Source organism: Anser cygnoides, chromosome 2, assembly GCF_040182565.1.
Source record: "Anser cygnoides isolate HZ-2024a breed goose chromosome 2, Taihu_goose_T2T_genome, whole genome shotgun sequence".
Lineage (NCBI taxonomy): Eukaryota > Metazoa > Chordata > Aves > Anseriformes > Anatidae > Anser > Anser cygnoides.
The window spans coordinates 70,287,375-70,311,570 of NC_089874.1; the positions used below are offsets into that span (position 1 = coordinate 70,287,375).

At 37.4% G+C, this 24,196-nt stretch overlaps 1 long non-coding RNA gene across 2 annotated transcripts in view; it reads right to left on the reverse strand.

The window, feature by feature from the left end:
- The window catches only part of LOC106041831 (uncharacterized), a 108,346-nt gene that overhangs the window by 79,630 nt on the left and 4,520 nt on the right, over positions 1 to 24,196 (reverse strand). The window contains exons 1-2 of one of the 2 annotated variants that reach the window (XR_010829409.1): positions 20,661 to 22,695; positions 14,680 to 14,817 (exon numbers count right to left, since the gene is read on the reverse strand). This is a non-coding gene — a long non-coding RNA (uncharacterized lncRNA). Of the gene's footprint in view, positions 1 to 14,679; positions 14,818 to 20,660; positions 22,696 to 24,196 lie in introns of those variants that run through there. The other variant, XR_010829408.1, reaches the window with a different exon arrangement.

Here is a 24,196-nt window from a genome sequence, read left to right on the forward strand (position 1 = left end):
CAAGCTTAAAAAGCAGAGCTTTTAAAATTTTCCTGTGTAGGTTACTTATCTTCAGCTCCACTAATTGAAAAAGGTATCGTTCCTAGATCTACCCCATAATTAATTAAAAGTATTATAAAGAACTCTTATTTGATCAGGAGTTCCTTATTTGATCAGGAGTTCCAAACAGAGAGAAAACTAGACAGAAAGATCTCTTTCATGGAAGTAGCACTGCTATTATTTATCACATTGCTGCCCCCCCTTCACACAGCAGGACGTGTGAATTTGAATTACGTCCCTTTACTTCTTGAAAAAATAAAACAGCATTTCTAATAGGCTATCAGAACTGCTTTCCCATCCACAAAACAATTCCAGAATTCCCCTTGGAATGCTACTTTCCCTGTTCTATGCTATTTCTTTATAAATGTGCAATACCATCTTATTATGTATATGCTTATATAGATAGAAACATGTCTGAATACAGGACAAGTAGGGAGAACCAGCAAACATCAACTGGCCACTAGCAGGATTTTTGACACTCACATGACATTTCCATATTATGTGGCTAAAAAATTGATTAAATGAGCCTGTTAAAAATGGCGTACAACACAAAACCATGCTTTGAATACTTATTGGTGGCTCACCATTAAACTAGCAAGTGTAACAAGATGAACTCCACAAGATACTAGCCTTGATCTGAAGATTGCCATTAACGACTTCCATGATGCAGTAAGGAAGCTTATTCACAACATGTAAATAACAGCAGTGTAGCGGAGATTTAAGCATGTTTGAAACATGGTCACAGTTCAAAACTAATGACAAGATCGAGATGATATTTAAAAATACAATATGCTAATCAGTAAAGACAATTGTTTTAAGAAGTAATCAAACCGCATACAAAAGACAGGAAAAGTAGCCAAGTAACAGTTTTGCAGAAAGGATGGAGTAGACGTGAGTGATTATCAATTACAAGCTAACGTAACGCAAGACTTTTATGCCGTTTAGAAAAAGCCAGTTATCTTGAGATCCATACTCAAAAGTATTGGTTGCAAGCCAAGTCCTTCAGTTTATCATATTTCTTTATCATTCAGCTATTTTCTGTTCGGCATACATGACTGGCCCAAACAATAACTACAAGTTTTGCATCTCAGCAGAGTAGAAAGGCATCATCTTCCTATCAATCATGAATAAATATAGAAATAGAAGTAGCAAGTTTTCTGCCCCTAGGAAATTCTCAACCTAAAATAAAATGTTGAAATATCAACATACGTTCACAGAAATTCAAATATTTTTCTTCAACTGTACACGAACATTCTGCTTAGACAAGATTCCCATTCAAATGGCTGACATCAGATCTACACTTTTGATATGACATGGTATGCTTTACCTCATTGGAGAGGGTTATCTGTTGGTAATACAAACATCTAGATTACCAGATGTGTTGTGTCTGGGCTTTGTATGGAGGGGTTGTAAGGAGGGCACTGGAGTTTTCTTGTGAACTCATTCCAGAGAAGAGAGGGAGTTCCAAGCCGTGAGATTCTAACCCTGTCCTGGTTACAACATATAACATAGTCAGCGCTGAAGTTACTAGCAGCTAGAGCAATGCATGTGAGTTGTGCTATTAGCAGCATATGCTTAAAAATGAAGTTGAAATTTGAGTTGCTAAAGCTGCGTATCTATATTTCCTTCTCAGTAGGAGATCAACAGTTCACTCTGCGCGTTACGATTGCTTCCAGTTGATCAAGTTTGTTTGCAGATTCTGACTCCCCTCTAGTGACTTGCATGTGGCTGCAGGCAGAAAAGGGAACACTTGTGATGTGTGCATGACAATGTGACATTGATAATGAAGAATGGGTGATTCCACTATTAGACTTTTGAGACATTAAGTATGGGCTTGAACAAATACAGAATAGAATTGCCTTGAAGATTATGTAAAATAAACTAGTTCCACATTCATTGTCATACCCAGTCACTTAGCAATGGTGCAAAATCTGGTGTAACTGCATTTTTTAGAATGGCAGTAGGTGGCCTACAGAATGTCATGACTAATTCCAACTATCACAGCCTACCCATGGTTGTCATAGAAGTTAATGATGGATTGTTGGAAACTACTTCAGCCTCAGGCAAAGCCCTGGGAAGTTAACTATTAGGACAGCCTCTAATAAGTGGGGAAAAAAAACAAACCCAGTTTAATGGCTATTTGGGGGATGCAATTTTCTTCTGCTAATCAAGAGAAAGTTTGCTATGCTATCATCCTGTTTTAAAATCAGGCTCAGGTAGTAGCATAGAGTCCAGATCAGGGATCAGTGCATTTCCATCCAACAAATAATTGTGACAGATGGCAAAAACACATCAAAAATCTTACAACTCATTTATCATTATTTTGAATTTATTTTAATAGCTAGCAGTAGTAGGTGACTGTCAGCAGATTTTTGTGAAGATCATACACAAATATCACTTCACCTCACTAGGATTTCTTACTGAAAGCCAGCTCTGTACTAATGATACTTAACATCATTATTTCTTAATGAAAATAACTCTGCCTCTATTCACTAAACAGAGTAGCCCAGTTTAAGTCATGATAGTCCTGTCTCACTTTAAAAGATGGAAGACAAATGACAGCAAAAATTCAGTTCATACCTAGTTTTCCAGCTTGCGTAGGCTATGAAATTCTTAATCAGTAGATATTTAATGTTTACATTGGAAAAATGCCTTTGATCTAAAGAGAAAACAAGTGGCCAGTTGTACAGGTGCTATAGAATAACCTAAGAAAGCATATCTTACCTAAAAAAGCATATCTTTTTGAGGGCATGCTGCTTGTTAATCTGTAGTCTAAAACAGATGTTCCCTAAATCATAAAACATTGACTCCAAAATCAGTCATTTAAGTTGTTAATTTTGGTGGAGACTGAGGACAATATACAGTGAATGTACAAAAAAAATGGTTTCTCAGAGCAGCCAAGCACTGAGCTGCTATGCAGGTCTATTTCCAGTTGTGTTTATATAATACATACAGGGCAAATGTGCCTGACTCCACAAAGCCATTTGTTTGTAGCTCTTCTCCTGTAGTTTTTCAGTTCTAATTCTGTAACTCAACTTTGCAGAATAAGCAAGCTTAAGCAAAAAGGTCTAAAACCTACTAGTAAATCAAGATGAAAAATTAGTCAGTGGAACTCCAGGGACAGCTTACACACTTGGATACACTCAGGTGCTATCATCTAATGAGGGAGAACATCTTGCTAGTGATAATGAATGAAAGAAAAATAAAGAAAAAAGGTGTCTCCCACAGTGGTTTTATGCAAGACCCTTCCTACCCTTCAAAAGGCTAAGAACTTAATGCTAACACAAAAGTAATCTCATAAGGATCCAAGTTTACCTGGCATCAGTCAAGTCCCATACCTCATTTCTGCAGAGAGACAGGAGAGTATCTTCGTAAATATGTCACTAAGCCATCATTCTGCAGACTGGCTGATTTCCAAATTCAGCCACAGTCACTGTATGGAACTGGAAAGAGCCATTCTGGTTGAATGTTCAACCTAATCACTGTTTATAAGAACTTTGGTGTAGTTAATAACAGTTAATAGCAATTGAGATGGAAACAAAATAATCTAATCTTACAAATCAGTTCTTTTGAAGAGTTCAGGCAGTACACCATGAAGTACCTTCAAATCTTCATACAAGTGATCTGTTGGACAAATAGTGTAAGAAATCAAGAGAGTTATTTTGGACTCACGCTGATAAAACTGAGAGCAGAATTTAATTCTCTATTAATATTCTGTTCAAATATCAATAGGGTTACTAAATCAGATTATATTTTTGAAGATCAGAAAAATATACACAGCACTGAATTATGCCAGAAGTCCACAAGAAATTCAGGACAACCTAGTTGCATACTCCACAAAAATAAGATTCTTTTCTCTTAATTTGCTCTTCTATTTCCTCTGTCTCCAGATTCTGTCCAAGTTCTATACCAAGTCTGCTGTTATATGAACTTCAAAACTCAGTGGGAAATAAACTAAATTATATAAATCTGCAACTTCTGTTTTATGATTGATTTATCAATCAAAGGAAAATACAACAAAGATAATGCCCTTTTCAAGAGAAAAAAATATGATTTACAGAAAGACAGTGCAACAGATTAACTCTTGGTTGGTCAGATTACCATAACCAACATAGGGACAGATTTCACCACTAGCACAACTACGTATCTAGGAATATGATACCAGTTAAAGTAGTAAAATTTCCTTTAAGATGCATTTATCCAGTAAAATTCAAATATAAAGTGGCCAACACAAGATTCACATCACTACCCTGGGATGGCATAATTAAATATGGGTTTACAAGGTATCACCAATTACAGCACTGAAGTCTGACAAAGACACTCAAACTGTTAAAAAAGTGAAAGTTAAAGTCTTTCACTAATTCTCTGGCAGAAAATAAATTTATCGCAAAAAGAGTGCATTGAAACAGTCCATACAATGGAGGAAGTCTCTCAAGTCTTTGTCCATTTATAGCTAAGTCAACGTTCAAGTTCGCTATTTCATACTTACACAGTTGAATCTATTCAAAGAGAAATTATTTTAAGTCTGCTGCTTAAGGTACAAGAGTAGCAAGAGTTTCTTAGATGTCTGTTGGGAAAGCTTGAAAAAGAATTAACACCTGGCTACAAATACACAAGTTGTTTTTGCCTTTTTTTTTTTTCCCATTGTGAAAGTTGGTGTCTAATATATTAACTTCTATCAAACTGGCTTCTAGAAATACTTCTAAAATTTGCCTCATTCAATCCAATCCTTCCCTTACTAGGGACAGTGTACTATATGAAAATCCTAGTATAGATAATTGAATCTACTAATAAGTGGTCTGGCAGTCACTTTTTACTACTGTTTAACTGGCAAGTTGAGGAAAGATTTCACAATAAGTAACTTATTGTACAAATAAGAACATCCTTTTCCAGCTACCAGAACATCTACTGTTCAGCAGAGCATGCAGCTATTTTTCTAGCCATATTCGTTATTCAAAGTATCTACTGTGGCAAGTAAGTATATAAGTGTTTATATATATATATACACACATGTGTACATAATAAATCTGTGGATTGGAAAGAGTAGTCTACATGCATTTACTTCTTGAGATATGCCAGTTCTTAGTGACCAGTTAAAAGTGCCTGTGAATGAACAAGTACCCATCCACTTTGTGTGCACAGAGCTCAGATGACTAAGAAATTTTTGCCTGAACAAATTTTAAAAGGCACATATGAAGAGAAATGGAATGGAGAACATCATAGTCAGTTCATTTGAAGGCTGGAGTATATTCTTACAGTGTACTTGGATAAATTCTTTGAGTGCTTGTGTATAGACGCATACCTTAAAATGTATATTACCTATGAGTGTATATGCAAGACCAAGCAAGCATTCTTGTGTCTGACAAAACTATTTTGATCTCATATAAGGAGGATGTGACCAATAAAAATCTGTAGCCCTGGAACTTGCTGTAAAGTTATTTTTTCTTTAGCACTATAGCTCTCTTCAGCATTCCGTCTCCCCTATAATTCCCTGTGGTTTAATCCTTTTTTATTTCCTTCCTCTTCCAAAAATACCCTCCCAAGTTACCAACAGTTGCCAAAGGCCAATTGTGCTGAAAATATAGGCTATTACTCTCAGAGGAAAAAGCAAAAGGAATTGTTTCATGTAACATTGCTAAATTAGCCACATTTTTCCAAACTGTTTGACAGATTTCATTCTCAGTACATGACACCGTACTTCACTCACATGAAGTCTCCAATAGGGTAAAAATAGCAGCCAAGAGTAAGTTCAGGCCCCTTGGGGTCTTCTTTCGTTCCTGTTATGGAGAAGACTAGATGAATTTTAAAGAATCAAATGAGTAAGGTTTCTAAGGAATTTGATCCAAAGCCAATGTAAAACTGGAGAGTAATAACTTCTAATTGGAGAACAACTATAACCAACTATCCAGTGGCATTCTTAAGCTGCTTTAGCATTTAACAAAATTCTGCGTTACGTTACGATATTTTTCTATAACAATCTAGCCATGATAGCCAAAAACTGTTTTCTTTTAGATAACAAATGTTCCCTAACTATCAGATATTTCACACTGAAAATTGAGATGTCTATAGTTTACTTTTCAATTCAGAAATGAATACTGAAGCACCTATCTGTGTCTACTCATACTTCCAATATTGAGGAGAAACATTTTGATTAAACAAAAGTGAGTACAGTGTTAGCATTTGCTAGATGAATTCATAATAAAAGCTAGATATGACAAAGTTAAAACCTTATTGAGGTGTGATATCTCAGAGGCAAAGGCATGAGCTAATGCCAAATGATAACATCCACTAATATCCAGTTCCATTTCCATATCTGAAAATCTCTTTTAAAAGCTCTGATAATTACTTTGCAAAACAACAGCCACAAGCTTGCTATCTCCACATTATAAAAATTGTTTCCTCTCATCATCCTGTTAAATGCATAAATCTTTTCCTTGTGAGTAATTCCCACTTGTGACTGTCTGCCACTTAAAATTTTGCATGGTTTTTTTTCCTATAAAAAGCACACTCCTTGTCCTAGAACTCCTTCAATTCCAAATTCTCAGTCCTTAGAACCACATCATCTATTTATTTCACAGCTACCAATGATTATACTAGAGAATCAACAGAGCTTCACAGAATGAATATACACTGAAACCACTGTTAAAAGTTTTGTTAACTTCAATGTTAAAAACACAGGGCAATTAAAAAAAAAAAAAAGCTTACCCAACACAACAAATAAGAAGGGTAATATTGCTATTATCTCCTCTACCCATTAGAGAAAAGAGGACTTCACAGCAATAAAAAGGTCCCTTTGTTACCAATCCTATATTTAATGTAGATCAAAAAATCCCATCCAAGCCAATGTCACCATTATGCAAAATACCAGAACTGGTTCCAGAGTTTAGACCAAGGGTAGGATTCAACATGACATAAATGAATGTACATCCTACTTTAACAAAAAATTATCTAGAAAAGCAGTACCAGAGCCATTGACTAGCAATAGCAGCATTTACCAAGAGCACCCTATTAGAACCACAGCTTAATGAGTTCCAACCCATTATGAGGCTCTTAGATACTGCTGTGATCCAGCATGAAGAATAAACATTCATTCATATACTTCCCCACCTGATATTCCTGAGTTTGATGGCTTTAAGGCATTACCTTTTAGTTCTTAAGAAACCTTTCTGAGCTCTGAACACAAGCAACTTTATATACACATATGAAATGTATATCTTTTGTTTGCTTCTTGAAGAACTTCCCTATAGGCTTCAGCAAACCTTTCTGTAGGCTGATTGCTAGCAAGAACTCAAAGTTCATGTTACTGTACCTTCACATAATGGTGTGGCTGAAACACAAGCCAAAGAGTTTAAAGAAAATTATTACATAAACACTTTGATTTCAGGACAAGATGTCAGTCCAGAAACAATTATGTTCTATTCAAAATTTCCGTGCATACGGAAGCTGTTGAACACGCCCCAGTATCTGATTATACATCACAATGATTCCACTGATTAGGTGACTTTTCCAAACAAGTAAGAATTCCTGTTTTCAATTGTACTTTTCTGCACTTGACCATTCTCTGTGTTCTGATGTGTTACTTTTTTTTTTTTTTTTTAATTGAACAGTCAAGGTTGTTAAAATTCTGAGGAACTATTTAGGTTATATGAATCTTTAACAATGGTCAGTGATTAGCAAGACCTTTTACATATATAATGATGTAGTTACTGATAATAAGTTGTTCAGCATGCATATTAACTGCTGAAGGGATTACCTGCCTCTTATGTTTTTTCCTGGCGAACAGAGAGATACATGCAGTGGATGGGCATGACAAAACTCAACAAGCAGCCATTTTTTGTGGTTATTGAAAGTACTGTATTCAGAGGACTCAGAAGTGCAGAACAATTTTAACTTGGAATAGACATCCACAGGCATCTAATTCAGCCTTTTGCTCAAAGCAAGGCCAGCTTGAAAGTCTGATTGTGTTGCTCAAACTTGTCTAGTAACATTTCGAAAATCTTCAAGTGTTCAGATTTCACAGTCTCTCTGGGTCCTGCTCCAGCACTTAACCAGTCTCATGGTGGATATTTAATATATTTTTTTAGACCTTACATATAGGTTGCAGTTTCCCTTGTTGCATCATGTGATGAGTTTTGGACTTGCATCATGCATTGCTGAGAGGAGTCTGGCTCCATCTTATCTACAATTTCACATTAGGTAGCTGCAGAGAGCAAAGTGATCTTCTATTACCTTCTCTCTTTGTGGCTGAACAAACTGAGCTCCCTCAGCCTTTCTTCATATGTTCCAGTCCCAATCACCTCAGTGATCCTCCAGTGAACTTGCACCAGTACATAAACAACTGCTTTGTACTGGAGGTGACTGGAAGGAAACGGACAGATGATTTTCTAGATACTGTTTCATTTCTAGATACTGTTTCATGAGTTTCATTGCCAGAGCAAGGGAAGCAATTGCTTCCATCAACTCAGCCCAGTATTCAGTTATCTGTCACTCCCAAAAGAGCACTACGGATTCATACCCATTAAGTCCTTTTCTGCAAAGCTGTTTTTCCAACTGCTGCAGTGGTTATTCCAATCTTACATGAAGAAACATATTTACATTGTGAACTTTGTGAGATTTCTGCTGCTTGTCAAGGTCACACTGAAGGGCAGCCCTGCCTGCCTTCACATTGGTCATATGGGTTCACAGCCACCTGTGACCTTGCTGAAGTGTTTTCTAACCCCTTATCCAGGCTGTTGCTGAAAACAAACTGCATCCCAGTATCAACAATTCAAAGATGTTACTCATAACTGGCCACCAGTTAGGCTCTGAATAAGTACTACTCTTGAGGCTGACAATCCTCCATTTTTGTTCAGCCATGTTGTAGTCCACACTTGCAACCCATACTTTCTTGGTTTGGCTTCAAATATATCAAGAGAAACCACATTAAAAGTCTTGCAAAAGTCAAGGTATGCAACATCCACTGCTCTTATCTTGTTCTTAGAGCCAGTCATGGCACCACGGAAAGTATTTAGAATGGCCACGTACAGTCTTCCCTTGGTAAATCCATACTAGCTGTTTATAGTCAGCATGTCCATCACAAATCCGTAACATTTAATGGGATAGAGGTGAGGCCAATTGGCCTGTAGTCCTTCTTGCCTTTTCTGAAGATGGGAGGAACATTCACTGTCCATGCAGTCATAAAGCCATCTGTTTTGACTTGCAATTGTTTTTCCTTTCACAGCTCTGAAGTACTTGAACACAGGTTACTTAGTTCGAAGTGTGCACACCCTCGATCTGAAAATTGCTGCCTTAATTAAAGTGGTGCCTCCTTTCTACATTCCCCCCCCCTCGTATTTTTTTTTCCTCTTCCTCAGCGTTCTCTATTGTTTATCACCTACTAATGTCTTTCCATCTATAAAGATGATCATGCCCTCCCCGATGGCTAATTGCCTTCTGGGGTACATATTTATCAGAAAGAAAGCTGCAGAGTGCAATATTTTCTGAATAGTACAGGACCAAATACAGGGAATATATGGGATCTTCGGACAGGACAGTCTCTCACTGCACTGGAAATTTCTTAAGAGTTATGGTAATCTAGCTGAACTGACTGCTTTTTATTAAGCCTATGATGAAAGCCTAAGACACACAAAAGACAAAAATACCACCCATATTCTAAAATAAAAATAATAAAAGCAGCAGAATGTCCATCAATGCTATTTCTGTGTTCAACTTATTCAGAAAGAAAAAAAAGAAATCACATAGATCTAAAGATAATTTTATAATGATGCAGAACTAGGTACAAAAGTGCAGCACACTGCTGGCTTATTTCTATGGCAGCCCCTGGAAAAGAATGAAACATGATCATTTTCACCAGAAACGTAGTACTTTGGGGAAAGCAGAATTACAAGAGTCATGTTCTGATAAATGACTTCTCTCCAGGTGAATGTTTTCCTTTAATGTTATAAGACTTGCATAGAAGCCACTCTCACTTATTATAAGACCTTGGAGAAAGCTCTGTTTTCACAGACAGCTTTCATACATGAATCACATCTGCCTTCCTTGCTATAAATGCTGTCACCTATTCAAGCAGGCTCACGTTTTTTCAGTCTTAAAAAATGTTATGCTTTTATAAAGACTAGATTTTTTTATTTTAATAAAAAAAGATTCATGTTGCAATAATGCCTTATGTGAAAAAGCAATATTTGAAATACATAATTCAAATATATTGAAGGTTGTCTCCTGAGGCTTCTACTAAAATAGCTGACTGACTTTCTGTCCCTGACATCCAATAACCCTTTCAATGGTCAGCAACTAAACATATTCGTTACCTACCATTACAATAAATCCTGCAATTAAAATTGAAATTCTACTGGTTTCAAAACAAACAAATAAGAAATTACATTTTTGGAGTACTGTTTCTAAGGAAAAAAAGAAAACTCTCACTGTACAATCTTAAATTGTAAGAATTAGACATTCACCTGGTGTAACCTACAAAAATACAATTCAGGAAAGAACACACATCTATTGCCAAGGCTGTTATAAGGAAAGGTTCTTGAAGGAATACTTGGCACATGGGGAAATTATAAGGTTTGTTAATTGAGAGAGAGGATTAGGCTTTCTTGGACAGTACAGATGTAGAAGGGACTTAATTATTTAAAAGGTTATAAAAAGAACTCAATCTCTATTACATCCAATTTGCTTCCCTTTAAATTTGCCAGAAGGTATGACAAGGAAAAGATATTGAAACTTACAGAAAAATCCTAATGCATGAGGATGAGTCTATTCTTTAGAAAGACTGTCACAAGAGAAAGAACCATGAGTAACAGTGAAATCAGGCTTATGCATCTAGGATTTTTTTCTCCCAGCATCCTTTAAAAAGGAAAAATCTTGCCATTTTATTATCAATAGACAGCAATGGGAGGTACAATTTAAAATTAAAATTTATAGGAAATAGTTACTAAAAACAAGGAGGTATTTATGATATGATATACTTTGAAGTTTCTATCTGTAAGTAAGAATATGGCATTCTATCCTCAGACAGCTTTTCTCAATTTCTTACATGAAATCTAGTCAAGAGCTTTATACATCTTTTCTTTATTCTTACTGCTGATATTGAAGCAACTCCACTTCTTTAAATCGTCATGCAAGGCAGGATTTTTGGTGCTGCCTTTGTGAACTTTTAACTATTTTTTCCCTCCTCCATGCTTCTCTAATCTCAGATTGAATTAGATACTTTGCATTGTTCTCACTGCCACAGCTCCATCTGTCTCCACATCTGTCCTGTACTTGCACAGTGTCTCTTTTACACTGTCATACCTCGTGCTGCTCTGAGTACATGTATCACGTGGATTTCCTGACATTTTCCAATTTCCCTTCCAAATTCACCACTCATTTCCACATTAGGATTCCTAGCTCTGTATTCCCCTCCTCCCTCCTGCCCCCAGAAAAACAAACACTACTTCATGCTATATTCAACTACAGATATCACTAATTTAGGAGTCACTATGTCATGAGAAACAATTAGATTAATCACCCTATGCATCTAATAAATATCACTTTGGAAAATGAGATGAGCTCCTTGAAAACATTTTAAATGTGCAGGCTAATCACACTACTGCAAGTAACATAATACTTATCTTTCATAATTAGTGAGAGCTACAGAGCATGGTACTGAATAATACAGTCTTATTGACCATCTTTTGTATCTACAAAAAAGTCTAGCTGCTTTTCTAGGTAATTTATAGCCGTTGCTTCAATAACCCTTTGTTTAAAAAAAAAAAAAGTTACTGGATCTTTTTGAGGTAGGTGCTGTTCCATGCAAAAGGATAACTTTATGAACACCTAACTGTATCAGTGAATAGCTGGTATTTCGAATACTCATACAAAGACAGAAAAACAGATTTAAAATCCCAGGAGCTTTTTTTTTTTTAAATCAACTAATACAGCAAGTGTATTTTCAAGCAACCTCTTGTATATGTGCTCATACATGAATATGTGCCAATATGCACTTTTAAAAACCCTTCCTCAGTGAAGGGAGAGAGAATCTAAAATTTTCCATCAGTTTTTCTCTGCCAGCTGGCTGGGTGAGCTGAGGACAGCAGCAAACATATAAAGACTTTTAATATTTTAGAGACCTGTCATTTTGAGGATACACTTTTCATTGCATTATTCTGAGACCCAAAAATGAAATAGGCTCTCATGCATCCAGCAGTCAGAGCAACAGCACTTCAGCAGAACAACCTCGTCCCTGAGTTGTCTGTTAGCTCCAGTGAATCCCAATTCTCACAAGGAAATTGAAAAATTTCCCCATGCTTTTGTTTGCATGAAAGTCATGGGTGGTTCTAGATTAAAGTGGGAGAAGCTAATGAGAAATCAGGGCTTCTGTTTACCACAATTCCTTTTAAAGTATAATTAGGAGACAAGCCCATAGGCTTGCCCATAGGACCACCACAGTCTGAAGATTTCACCCAGATCATGAAGAGCACACTTAAACTGCAAAGTGAGATCACAGCAAAGACCTTGGAGCTAGTTCGGACCACCCTTGTTCCTAAAATAATGCAACTGTACCCTTGTAGTGCAACGCCTCAAGCAAAGAAGAACTATTGAAAGACACCAATATGAAAGCATAGACATACCTATTTCAGCACCAGTTTAGAATTTGACACGTCACTGCACCAATCTGCATGGACTTCACTGCTTCAAGTCACACTATCTCAGGCATGACCATTGCTTGTATAGCACAGGCACACTGAGAAAACTCTAGTATGTAGGACACAAAGAATTAGAGCTAAATCTCTTAAATGAAGCAAAAGAGAAAATCAGCACGACTTCCAGAGAACCAAGCTGTTAGCTGCTTGGTTTGTCCAAGACAGTCTCCTAGAAAGGTGCCCACCTTTCTGCATGGAACTGATGGCAGCTGGAAGAGAGACTGTGACTGGAACTCGGAAGGTCAATTGTTGGGGTAACACTGGCTGTCAACTGAGGTCAAGCTTCGGGTTGTCAGTTGAATTCATTTTAAATTGTTCTAAAGGCCCTCCTTTCTCATTTAATAAGGTGGTTTTCAAATAGATTTCAGCAAATTCTTCAGAGGACATTTACATCCATTGGTAAAGCAAACCATTTACAATTTTCTTCTAAGATTTACTTATGCTCCCTTGTGCTGAGCACAGTTAATAATTCTGAATAAAAAGTCCCCTACTTCTAACAACATGGCACAATGGAGTCTCAACAGACAACACACAAAACAACAGCATCACATCTCCTGAACTTCCAACAAACCTGAAGGAAAGCCCTAACCTCATATACCATAATGCATGAGACACCAGCCTGTCTCATGATTGCCACCTCTGAATATTCAAAGTTTTAGGTCAGTGCAAAAACCAGTAGGGTTACAGCCATGGAGCACTAATTTGCTTAGTCAAAGTCTGCTTCCAGTGTTTGACCTAGGTTGTTTTGAAGATCAGTACCTCTAGATGAAATTGCATTTTATTTTGAAGGGTTTGGAGAGGTTGCTCATGAAAAGCCAGTTAAAGCAGTTACTAAGACATGCTACTGAGTAGAAGGCATCCTAGAAGCTTGGCCTCTTCCAGATTTTAAGTCTAAGCATAGGTTATCGGGAACATGGTGAGGGTGTCTCCAAGCCAGCAAACATCTGAGAAAACAGGTACATAGGAGATGAGTTCAGTAATGATGTGTCTTACAGCTTTGGCTTACATCCATCTTATGGATGCTCAGCTGAACTAATAAGCCTGCACATTGTATTATTTATTTTGAAAGCCGCTGCCTAGTACTGTCCTCCAGATCTCTTTTCTGGGAGGTGATAGAAGAGGGTTTAAGTCTCGTCAGCCAAAGGATGGAGCTGATACCAAGTCTCCCACATTCTGGGCATGTGCTATAACCACTGAGCTACTATATAGGAAAGCACAAACACTCCTTCAGGAATACTTTTCATTAAATGTAGCTCAGTTCTGTCAGTATGTTTTAGATTTGCACTGAGCATATCTCCCAGATAAAGCACACAGGAAGATGAATTCATAATTTGAGGAATGCAGCTTTTCACTCTTGCCAGCTGATCTACAGTTAGGGCAAAGAAACAGATCAAATGACTCCCTCCAAGTTCCCAATTCTATGACTGAGGAAAGTTAATTACACAACTGACCCACTGCATTCACTTTGCCTTTATCAGATATACTTTGTGGGTTTTGCTTCAGAGTCCAACATTTAGGTTCAAAGTTTGAAACACCCCTTCATTGTTCTATGTGATGCAAACAAATACGCCCAGCAGTACAAGCCTAGCATTTGATTAACTTCAGAATATATTGGTATTTCCAGGGTAGATTCAGAATGTATTGATATTTCCAGGGTAGACAGTCCCAGTGAACACAATCTACAGCCAAAAAAAGACTTATTTCTGCTAGGTTACCTCATCAGGGTTAAACATGTTTTAATGGAAATTTTCAAACAGTCAGAAACATGTTGATAGCTGCCTGCTAGTCAACCCCAAGAAAAGAATGCTTCTGTAGAGTTGACCTCAAAGCTACAGGGAGCTCGGGGATCACAATGCTTATGTCTTACCAGGGACAAATTTTCTATCAAATAGTTTGGGTTTTGTTTGCTTGGTTTTGCATGGAAGACACCCACTTAATGCTAAAAAGAACCAACCTTTTCCCTGAAGACAAAACCAAAGTGTGGTGAATGAGGACAATACAGGTCAGGTCCATAATCTGTCACTCCACTCTCATCGTCAACTACAAGGCAAGCCAATGCAGGAATAGGATTTCTCTACTCCACATCAGACCCCTAAAAAAAAAAAAAAAAAAAAAAGACAAATTCTTCATATACACACAAATGATCTCTGGGAAAATAAATAAGTAAATATTTGCTTATTTGTACTTTTCCCAGGGATTCATTCCTGCAGCCCAAGCTGCACATGTAGCTCTGAAAGTCCTGTGGTCAATACCATCACACATCCAAAAATACACATTCAGTCCCTGGGTCTCTGTATGTATGAAAATGTATGCACAGTTGCACAAACACCTGGACAAATGTGTATCACATTTGTTTTTTGCAAAACCTATTTAAAAATATTAAAGATTAAAAGATCACAATTCAGCAAGGTAGCAAAAGGCATGGAGAGTGTTGGGGGAGAGAGAATCCCTTGGTACTGCTGGACAACTGCTATTAAGACAAAGGTTTAGCAACAATGTCAAGTATTTCATTGCTTATTCTCTTTACACAGACACTTGTTACTTAGAGGAAATTAAAAGAAAATCCTACACACCGTAGAGTCTGTTCAATATACCTGCAAACATGTAACATCAGACACACTGTTCCTATCTATGGTGGTAAAATAAATCTCTTTCAAAAGTCAAGAGCAGGATGGTGACAGAGAGCTGATGTTTCCTGGTACTGTGAAAGGATTTTGAGAGATTAAATACATTTGTAGGTTTTGAAATTGGGTGGGAACTACAAATGGGAGCTTTCACATGATAACATATCTGGGCAGAGAGAACACTGACACCCATTGTTCAGGGAACAGAGGAGAGCTGAGATAAATAATTTCCTTTAGAAATGCCTTTAAAATCTTTCCAAAAGCAAAGCATTCCTCTAAAGCCTCTATTGCTTTATGTCTTTAAAATCTTTCCAAAAGCAAAGCATTCCTCTAAAGCCTCTATTGCTTTATTCATTTATGTCTGCCTTCTGCTTATTGCATCATTTTGCAGGATCTAGCCTTTGCCACCTTCTCCTAGTTCATACTACAGAGGATTACCTGGTTTCTGTTTTTATCTTTTGTAGTTTCACAATACAATCAAAGCAGAGAAGTTGTTTCATCAGCATCAACATGATTTGTTACATCAAGTGTCCCTAAAGATCGGTATTCAGACTCCCAAAACTCCTGAAGCCAGGAACATCAAAAGAGAGAATAGGAAAGGAAGAGTAAGAGGAAAGTAATTTTGCTCAAAATTAGGAAAATTTTCAAAAAAACACAGACTTGGTCTACCTTTTTCCTTGCAACTGTTATATTAACTGACAGTTATTTTCTAAGCAAGACTGTTGTGAGATTTCTGCAGTGTCTTGCAGTGGATAGGGTGGAAATGGTAATAAAAAAATATTCATTTGTATGTAAGAAATATTAGTAAAATGTAACCTAAAAATCATATTTTTTTTTCCTATCAAAAGGCAATAACATGCCCTCCCCATTAAATAAGACATCAAGTTCAATTCTTTTCAATCAGTTTAAAGAGAAACACCAAAGTCATTTTATTTCTGTAGTTATAAAACTGATACAGAGGCAAAATTTGAGCCCAGAAAATAAAATCCTATAGACAATTTAATTTCCTAGAGGAAAGATTTTGATACAGTACATTTCCACTTATTTCCATTTCCTCTGCTCTGCCGTAACATCTCTGTGCTCAATAGATATTTAAGCCTTAACTATATGCCCATCAACAGTACAAAGGATCAGCTAGAATAATTTGAGGACAAAAATGTCAATGTAGTGTGTTTTCATCTCTCCCAAGGGCTGCTAAATGTTCACATACTTCTTCAGCAACTGTCTCAACTCCATAGCAACAAAATTAAAAACTGGCTTCTAAATCCCAAAGTTCCCCCCCAGCAGGTTAATACTTGCTGATTAATGAAAAAATTTGAGATGCTGTAAATATTTCCTAAAAATAAAATTTCTAAGCAGTCATCACAAGGTCTCTTAAAAGGATTTTTTTCCTGTCATTATTGCTTTGTTAAGTTCTACGGCAGGGGACCTGAAAATCTGGAAGTCAGTTAGCCAGAGATACCTTTTCCTTGTTCCCCTTTAGAGTATGGCAGCAAGGTAGACTATTAAAAACTGATTCCCTTTCATTTTGTGTTCCTCTTTCTGGTACCAAGTCAAGAACAATGACAGTAGGTAAGGCTATTAAACCAAGGTCTGTGTTGGCAGACCAAGACAAGAGAAACTGCATTTACATGCACAACATATGGAAATCAACTAGACATCCCAGCTACTCCTTAACCAAACAGCTGATAACCCAAAATCCATCTCCAACTTGAAAGCCTTCTCACCCTGCCCAACTGGAGCAGTTGTGCAGCTCAGCTCCTGGAGATCCAGGCTGCAATTCTAGAAATTAAGAGCTTATGCTAATCTTCTGGAAGAAGACGTCAAGGAGATAAAACTGAATAAAAGTAAAAGCAAACGTATTACTGCCAGTAAACTTTAAATTATACACAACAGGTTAAAGTAATACTGCAGCTGTTAAATCAGGAGGCAACAAATAGGAAGCGCCCACAGAGTCTTTCCCTCTTTGTGCACACCCCTTACAACCCATTCTGTAATTCCGTGAGAATCCCCGCAATGCTTCAGTCACAGGGTTACATGCAAAAGGCAGGTTCAGTCCCAAAGCATCAATCTGCCATTTCCTCATGTTCAGGTACGTCATTTTATAGCCTAGATAATACTTCTTCAACATGCTGCTTGCTTACAATCACATTTATATAGCCAGTCTGGTGGTACATTGATAAGAGCAGTTTAGTACACCTATTTAAAGAAAGCAGACTTACATATAGTGCTCCTTGGAGCAACCATACGTGACCCACTGTGTTTGATTTCAAATGCATGAAATATTGACTTGCTTTGCTCTTCCAGCACCTGCTGCTGACTGAGCTACATACTGCAGGGATGTAGGACTTATCCTCTCAACAGTAAGTAATGTATGATGACAAGTCAGTAGTCGCCAGCCAAAAAGGAGCATGAGATGAGCAAGGGGACGAGGAAGGACAATCACGTCAGCCAGAAAAACAGGCAGAGCAAGAAAAAAAGAAATCCCAAAGAAATAAAGAAAAAGTAAGAAGAAAAAAAATCAAACTCCTTTTTGGAACTCCACCCCCAAAAGGAGTGTGGAAGTACTGTAATTCCCTTTTCTTGAGTTAAACTTGTCATTCATAGACTGGTAGATGAGACCAGAGGAGGAAACAGTGATCTCCTGGTCTCAGTAGCACAGACCTCGCCTGAACAAATTCCTGCCTGAATTCCTGGTGGACTGTTTTGCAATAAGGAGATCAGGAACTTAAGCCATTCCTATTTTTTTTCTAGCTGACGTTGGTTCTACTCCTCTAATTCATAAAGCAGCTGTTGATCCATTAAAGGAACAGCTGATTAAAAATTAAAAGAATACAAAGGTTGAGTGCTGAATATATGCAAACAAACAAAACGGTTTATACAAATAGTGACTATTTTCAGATTTCTTCTCCCTTTTAGGGTAGATTCCTCATCTCAATTCCTGGTCCAACAAAGACACACTTATTCTTTTTAGAATTATATATATTTACTACGAATTATAAGTAATATATTCTTCACAAGGTTTTGAAAGTAACATTTGCTTTTCATTCCCATGGCTCACATTTTTATTATACTGGCAGAAAGTCAAGACTCACAAAGCAGCCTCCTGTCTAATCAAAATTAATATACAGTAATAATTGGAAGGGCACCGGAACAAAACACTGAATGGTGCCAATAAGAAGCAAATATCACACTGAGTGCAATGTGTATGTTTCAGGAAGGGCGGGGGGGGGGAAATCAGCTTTATTCACAGTGTCACAGAAGCAGGCTTCTTTTCTGAACAGGAGCGAGAAAAATGGCTATAATGTCCTTCCCTCCCAGACTGCTGACTCACTCGAGAGGGTGTCAGCAAGGCAGACAGTAAACACATATGGGGGCCTAGGGCAGCAAGAAAATACAAAAACTCTGTGCATGTGTGCACATGCAGTGGGGGTGCTCTAGGAAATTAAAATAATTTCCTACTGCTTTCAAGGTTGCGTTGCACTGTGTGTCTGTGTGCATGGAGAATGCCAGACTGACAGCTCTGGATACTGAGCGGCTCTGTCTTTCCGAGGAGGGAGGGCAGGGTACCCCTGCAGAGGTGCTCCATGGGCTCAGTGTTGGTCCATCTCAGGGTGGGCTGCCTGGCTGCAGGAAAGATGAACACTGCCAGGGTGCATTAGCCTTGATTTTGAGTGACTTCCACCTACAATTAAGTAAAGGATTAGCAACCTCTACTCAAAAAGGAAGAGATTCTTGCTGAAAAGATGGGAAGGTGCCTCCAAGTTCCCAGCAGGCTGCATCCCAAATGACTGATAGTGTTTTACATTGACCAAGCTTTATAAGAAAGCTTATGAGAATATCCCTATCCTACTCCCTTGGTCAAGGTTGTGTCTCCTGTTCAGATGCTAAAAAAGTAAAAATTTTGTGAAGTGAGACAGCTAATGCAGGAGTAACTGCTGCACAGATGGGACCAAGGCATCCCTCCATGAGAAGTACAAACAAACAAGCTCAAGAGGGAGACTATTAATAAACACAGCACTCTCTACAAAGGTGCCAAAACTGATTTTGCCAAACAAGCTAACTATGCTAGTTTGAAGTTCTGGATGGAGACTTAGGAGATATTTCAAAAAATGATTATTCAAACAGCCTGGTTGGTTCAATGGCCTGTGTGAAATAAGACAGCATAACAGATCTGGCAAAGTGACTAGAGCTTTGCACAGAGCTCAGAATTGCCATGCACAGCTGAGGGTGTGGGAGCAGGACAGATGAAGGAATGAAATTTGATGACAAAGTAGTAAAGATAGCAAACTGCGTTAAGGACAATTGTCCTTATTCTTACATGTCTTTTAGAGCATTTCTTAAAGGTCTTAAGGGCCATGATAGTTTTTACTGGGTAGCTGGAAGACAATACTGGGTACTTTCACTCCAAAACTCTTGAGTATTATTAAAATGTTTTATTCATTAACAAACAAACAAAAAACACATTTCAAAAGCACACACCAAAAAAAAAGAAAAAAAAAAAAAGACGACGACTTTTACAAGGACCCTGCACCCCTATTATGAAAAGATTAGCTCATCCCTTCCTAAACCACATCTACACTGGGACTCAAGAGCAACAAACCTAACACAGGACATTAATATAGCAGTTCCAGAAAGAGCTGTACTAGCTCTTACTACCGGTGTAACACTGAGACCTTCAGTGTAGCATTAAAGAAAGCAAAGCTTATTAATCATTTAACATATGTACATATATGAACCCTTTCTTCCTGTCATCATTGCTTTTGAGCCCCTGACCAATTTTTAATAAAGTTGTAATTCTCTCAAACATACTGAGTTTCTACACACTTCCTGACAGCAGATAAAGCAGATAAATGAGACACCATTAATGCCCTGGCCAAGGGAAAGGCTGAGCAGTGAGCTCAACTTATTTGCCACTAGAGAATTCACACAAGAAAGATTATAAGCAGCCCAGCTGTGGGAAAGCTACAAGTTGATATTCTGCCAGACTACAGAGACCCCAGCCACAGCCCAAAAAAGAACAGCATAAAAAAAAATAATTTTTTAAATTCAGTTTCTCAAAGAACAGTTTACTTCCAGGTAGGACAGCCCTATCAGAAGCAAGATCCTCATAACTGTGAAGTTTGTCAGCACACCCACTACATTGCCACCTGCCCATAAGAAGCCCTCTACTCTCAGAAAGGCTTCTGAATTTTCAACCAGCATCTACAGAATGACTGCCTGTGGAAAAGCCACCCCCTTTTGAAATCAGTAGCCACATGATATTCTAAAACAGACAAAACCCACCACCATAAACAAAACACCCTTTTACCTCTGTGAAAGCAGAAACGAGTCCATAGGATCCAGTGAAGTCAAAGGAAGCAAGCTAGTCTCTCAATATTACCCACCAAACTAACAACTTACTTCAGTTATAATGAACCTTCTTCAATTAAACTGCTGCATTTGTTTCCACGGAGATTTCACTGTACGGATGGTATGAAGAGTGAAAGCAACCCTTTTTGACCTCATGTGAAACAAAAAGACTAGAATTCAAAATGTGAAGTTCTTTTAAAAACTACATAGATATAAATCACTTTCTAACCCTAGGTAAGTTCAATGTAATTTCTCAGACTACAAAAATGTTTCTTATTGATTCCTTTTTTCCTCCAAAAGGAAATTTTGATGTCCCTTAAAATAATGTGTTATCATGAAAACTGGCTGCAATTTAAGCTATGAAAGGGCTAGTTTAATATTATTATACTAATTATTTTGTAACCTTTAGTTAATTGCTTTCAGTCCTCCATTAATTTGATCTCTGATTATCTAACAGATGTTCCACTGCAACAGAAATTATTATAAGCTTTTATATGTTCAAATGTTAAATGCTAACCGAGTTGGGCTGCATCTATTTGCAAACCAGACTTCAATAAAAATTGCATTTTTCATTCTCCATTCCACTTCCCCCCTCCCGGAACATTCTCGTTGACTTGGTAATATTAAAACTCTCCAAGATACTACAGTTAATGCCAATAACAAGTTCACAGCAGATATTTAGAGTACATGATGACACAATGACTGTCAGAAAAAGCACTCAAAGCAATTGAAAGATACAAAAGGTGTCTCCTCCCTGCTTTTTCACTGTTTTTTCATGGGTTAATTGGGACCAAAGATCCAACATGGTAGAGACACTAGGGACTACAGGCGAGAGTCCACCTCGCAGTCATCTTGGATGATCATTCAATTACATTATTATGCAATCAAGGCAGGCCAAAACAAAATAAGCCTTTATACAATAGCTCTATCTCCTCTTTACATTTTCTTAATCGAATAGTAAATAAACAAGGGGTGGTAGAAGATGTAGGGCAAGGAGTAATTACAACAGCAACAAATAGGTTTAGGCATCTGCAAATGCAAGACAAGACATACATACTCAATTCTCAATTACCCTTCTAATTAAAACAGTAAGTGAATACAACTGGACATGAAGCACTTGCATGCTATGTTGACCTCAAATACATACACTGGCATTGTTCACAAATAATTGCGGCTTAATAATATATCAAATGATTATTAAGGCTTTTAGATGAGCCTCATTACACTTAATGAGAGCAGCATGTAAGGGACAGCAGGATTGCAATGAAAATACATATGCTTTATCTGCACATCACACAGCCAGTGCTACAGAGCTGCCTTTCCCTTTTTTGGCATAATCCGCTGCTACAGCCAAGTTATCTCCCTCCTTAGAGCATCTATCCATTCCCAAGGTTGTACGTTCGTACAACAGGACAAAGCCAACATCCACAAGAGAATTATGCTTCAGGGGTCAGCAAACACAGCTCAGGCCTATCTGACCCCATTGCGATGCTCATAGTTGTACCACCTGCAACATGACAAACATTCATAATGAAGACTCAGTCACAGGTCCTGATGGTGAGTAGATGTATGGGCAGGAATGACAGACTGCATTCAAGAGCATTATCTGCTAGCTAAAGTCCCTATGCAGTCATGTAAGAAACAAGAAGCTTCAGCCAATTTTCAAACTATTTACTACTCCTATATTTGAAACCACTTCCATAATCATTTGAGAGTTGTACCTAGAGCAGTCAAACAGTCTGCCTGCCAATATTGTCCAAATGAATCTTTTCCACAGGAAAGTATAAATTCTGGAAATAACCTCCCACACCCAAACAACCAAAATCTCTTTTGATACAAGGGACATTTCAAAGTAAAGAATTTAATGAAGTATCATTTTGTTTCTAGTTTTGTAAGCCAGGGAAGCATTGTTATCACTTGAGCATTTTCAGTTCAGACTGAAACTTTATGCTTGTTAAAACACAGATACAAATAATAATAATAATAATAATAATAATAATAATAATAATAATAATAATAATAATAATTTCAGGCTGGTTAAAGACTTACTAGAAGAAAATTAATGATATTTTTCTCCATGTAATAATTTAACAGCTACTTCTGCTTTGAATTTCTCATAGAAAAATATTCATATTTTTTTTCAGCCTCTTTAGACTGGTACTCAAAAGTTTCCCCGATTCAACATACGTCAATTTGAATAGCAGAAACCAGTATTAAAAAAATGCCTACCAGACACAGAAAATTTCAGGAAACATTCTAGAATGATGTGGTTCTGGATGACTTTTGGAACACAAGCAATCTCCCTGCCCCTAGAAATTTGAAACCCAAAATAGGCAGCGTAAGTTTACATTCAAAATAAACAGAATGAGAAGGTAGGAAACAAGTCTCTGATAAGTGCAGGGTGTTGTTTTATCATTTAAATCCTGATTAATTTTATGGAAGCTAAACACTTATAAACTTTCTGGAAAATGTGTCTTAGTATGAATTCCAGACTGATTATTTGAGAAAAAACAGGTTAGATATTCCAATTGCACCTTCATTCATCTCTCTGAGAACAAAAACACAAAACATGTACAGGTTCTCTTGGGAAACCATAGTTCAATTAGTGGTACAGGAAATTGGGAGAAAAATGGGAGCTGAGTTTTTCTCAGAACCTGAAAAATAAAAGGAAATCTTCACATGGAAAGACATGGAAAGATAGTGGGGGATTCTCATCATCAAGAAAGATTTCAAGATGAGATATAGAAAAGGCAACAGCAAACAGAATCCAGAATAACTTTTTTTAAGGCATTTAAGGATTAGAGGAATTAGAAGGAAAGTTAGGAGGAAAAGATTCCATACTAAGAGGAAACAGAGCTTAAATATGCTTGATTTAAATAACAAAAATACCAAAGAAGCAGGGAACATTTAAAGTATGTTAGGTTGGGCATCTAAAATAAAGTCACCCAAATTTTCCTTCTCCTGCAAAATTTAAGATGGGGTACTCAGGCTCTGTGAAAGAATTACAATACATACCAAAACAAAAACAGAGAAAAGGGGGGAGCAAGAATCAGCTGTATTTTAAAGATCTGGTACACAACCTCCAGAAAGATATTGGGAAGACCAACAACTTGAGACCAAGCAATGCTATGAAACCCACTATAGTTCTCTCCTGTAGACAAACGGTGATAACAGAAAACAGTATGCACCTACGGCGGTTAGTTATAGAAAGACTAGGGAGCAGGGCAGAGTTTCAGGACAGAAAGAACACAGTCAAACCAAAACCATGCATTTTGCACTCTCATTGTTAGCTAACTTTATATGATTGCTGTTAAACAATACTGCAAGATTCAAAAATATTGTGGAAGCTAGGTAGGGTCATACTTTGAATTACTGTGAAACTAATAATACCCTGAACAGGTATCTTTATAACTGTCATTATTCAATCATGGCCCATGCAGGTGTGACTCTCAAAGCACACTGAAATATGCCACGTGTTGTATGTTGGGAAGGCTC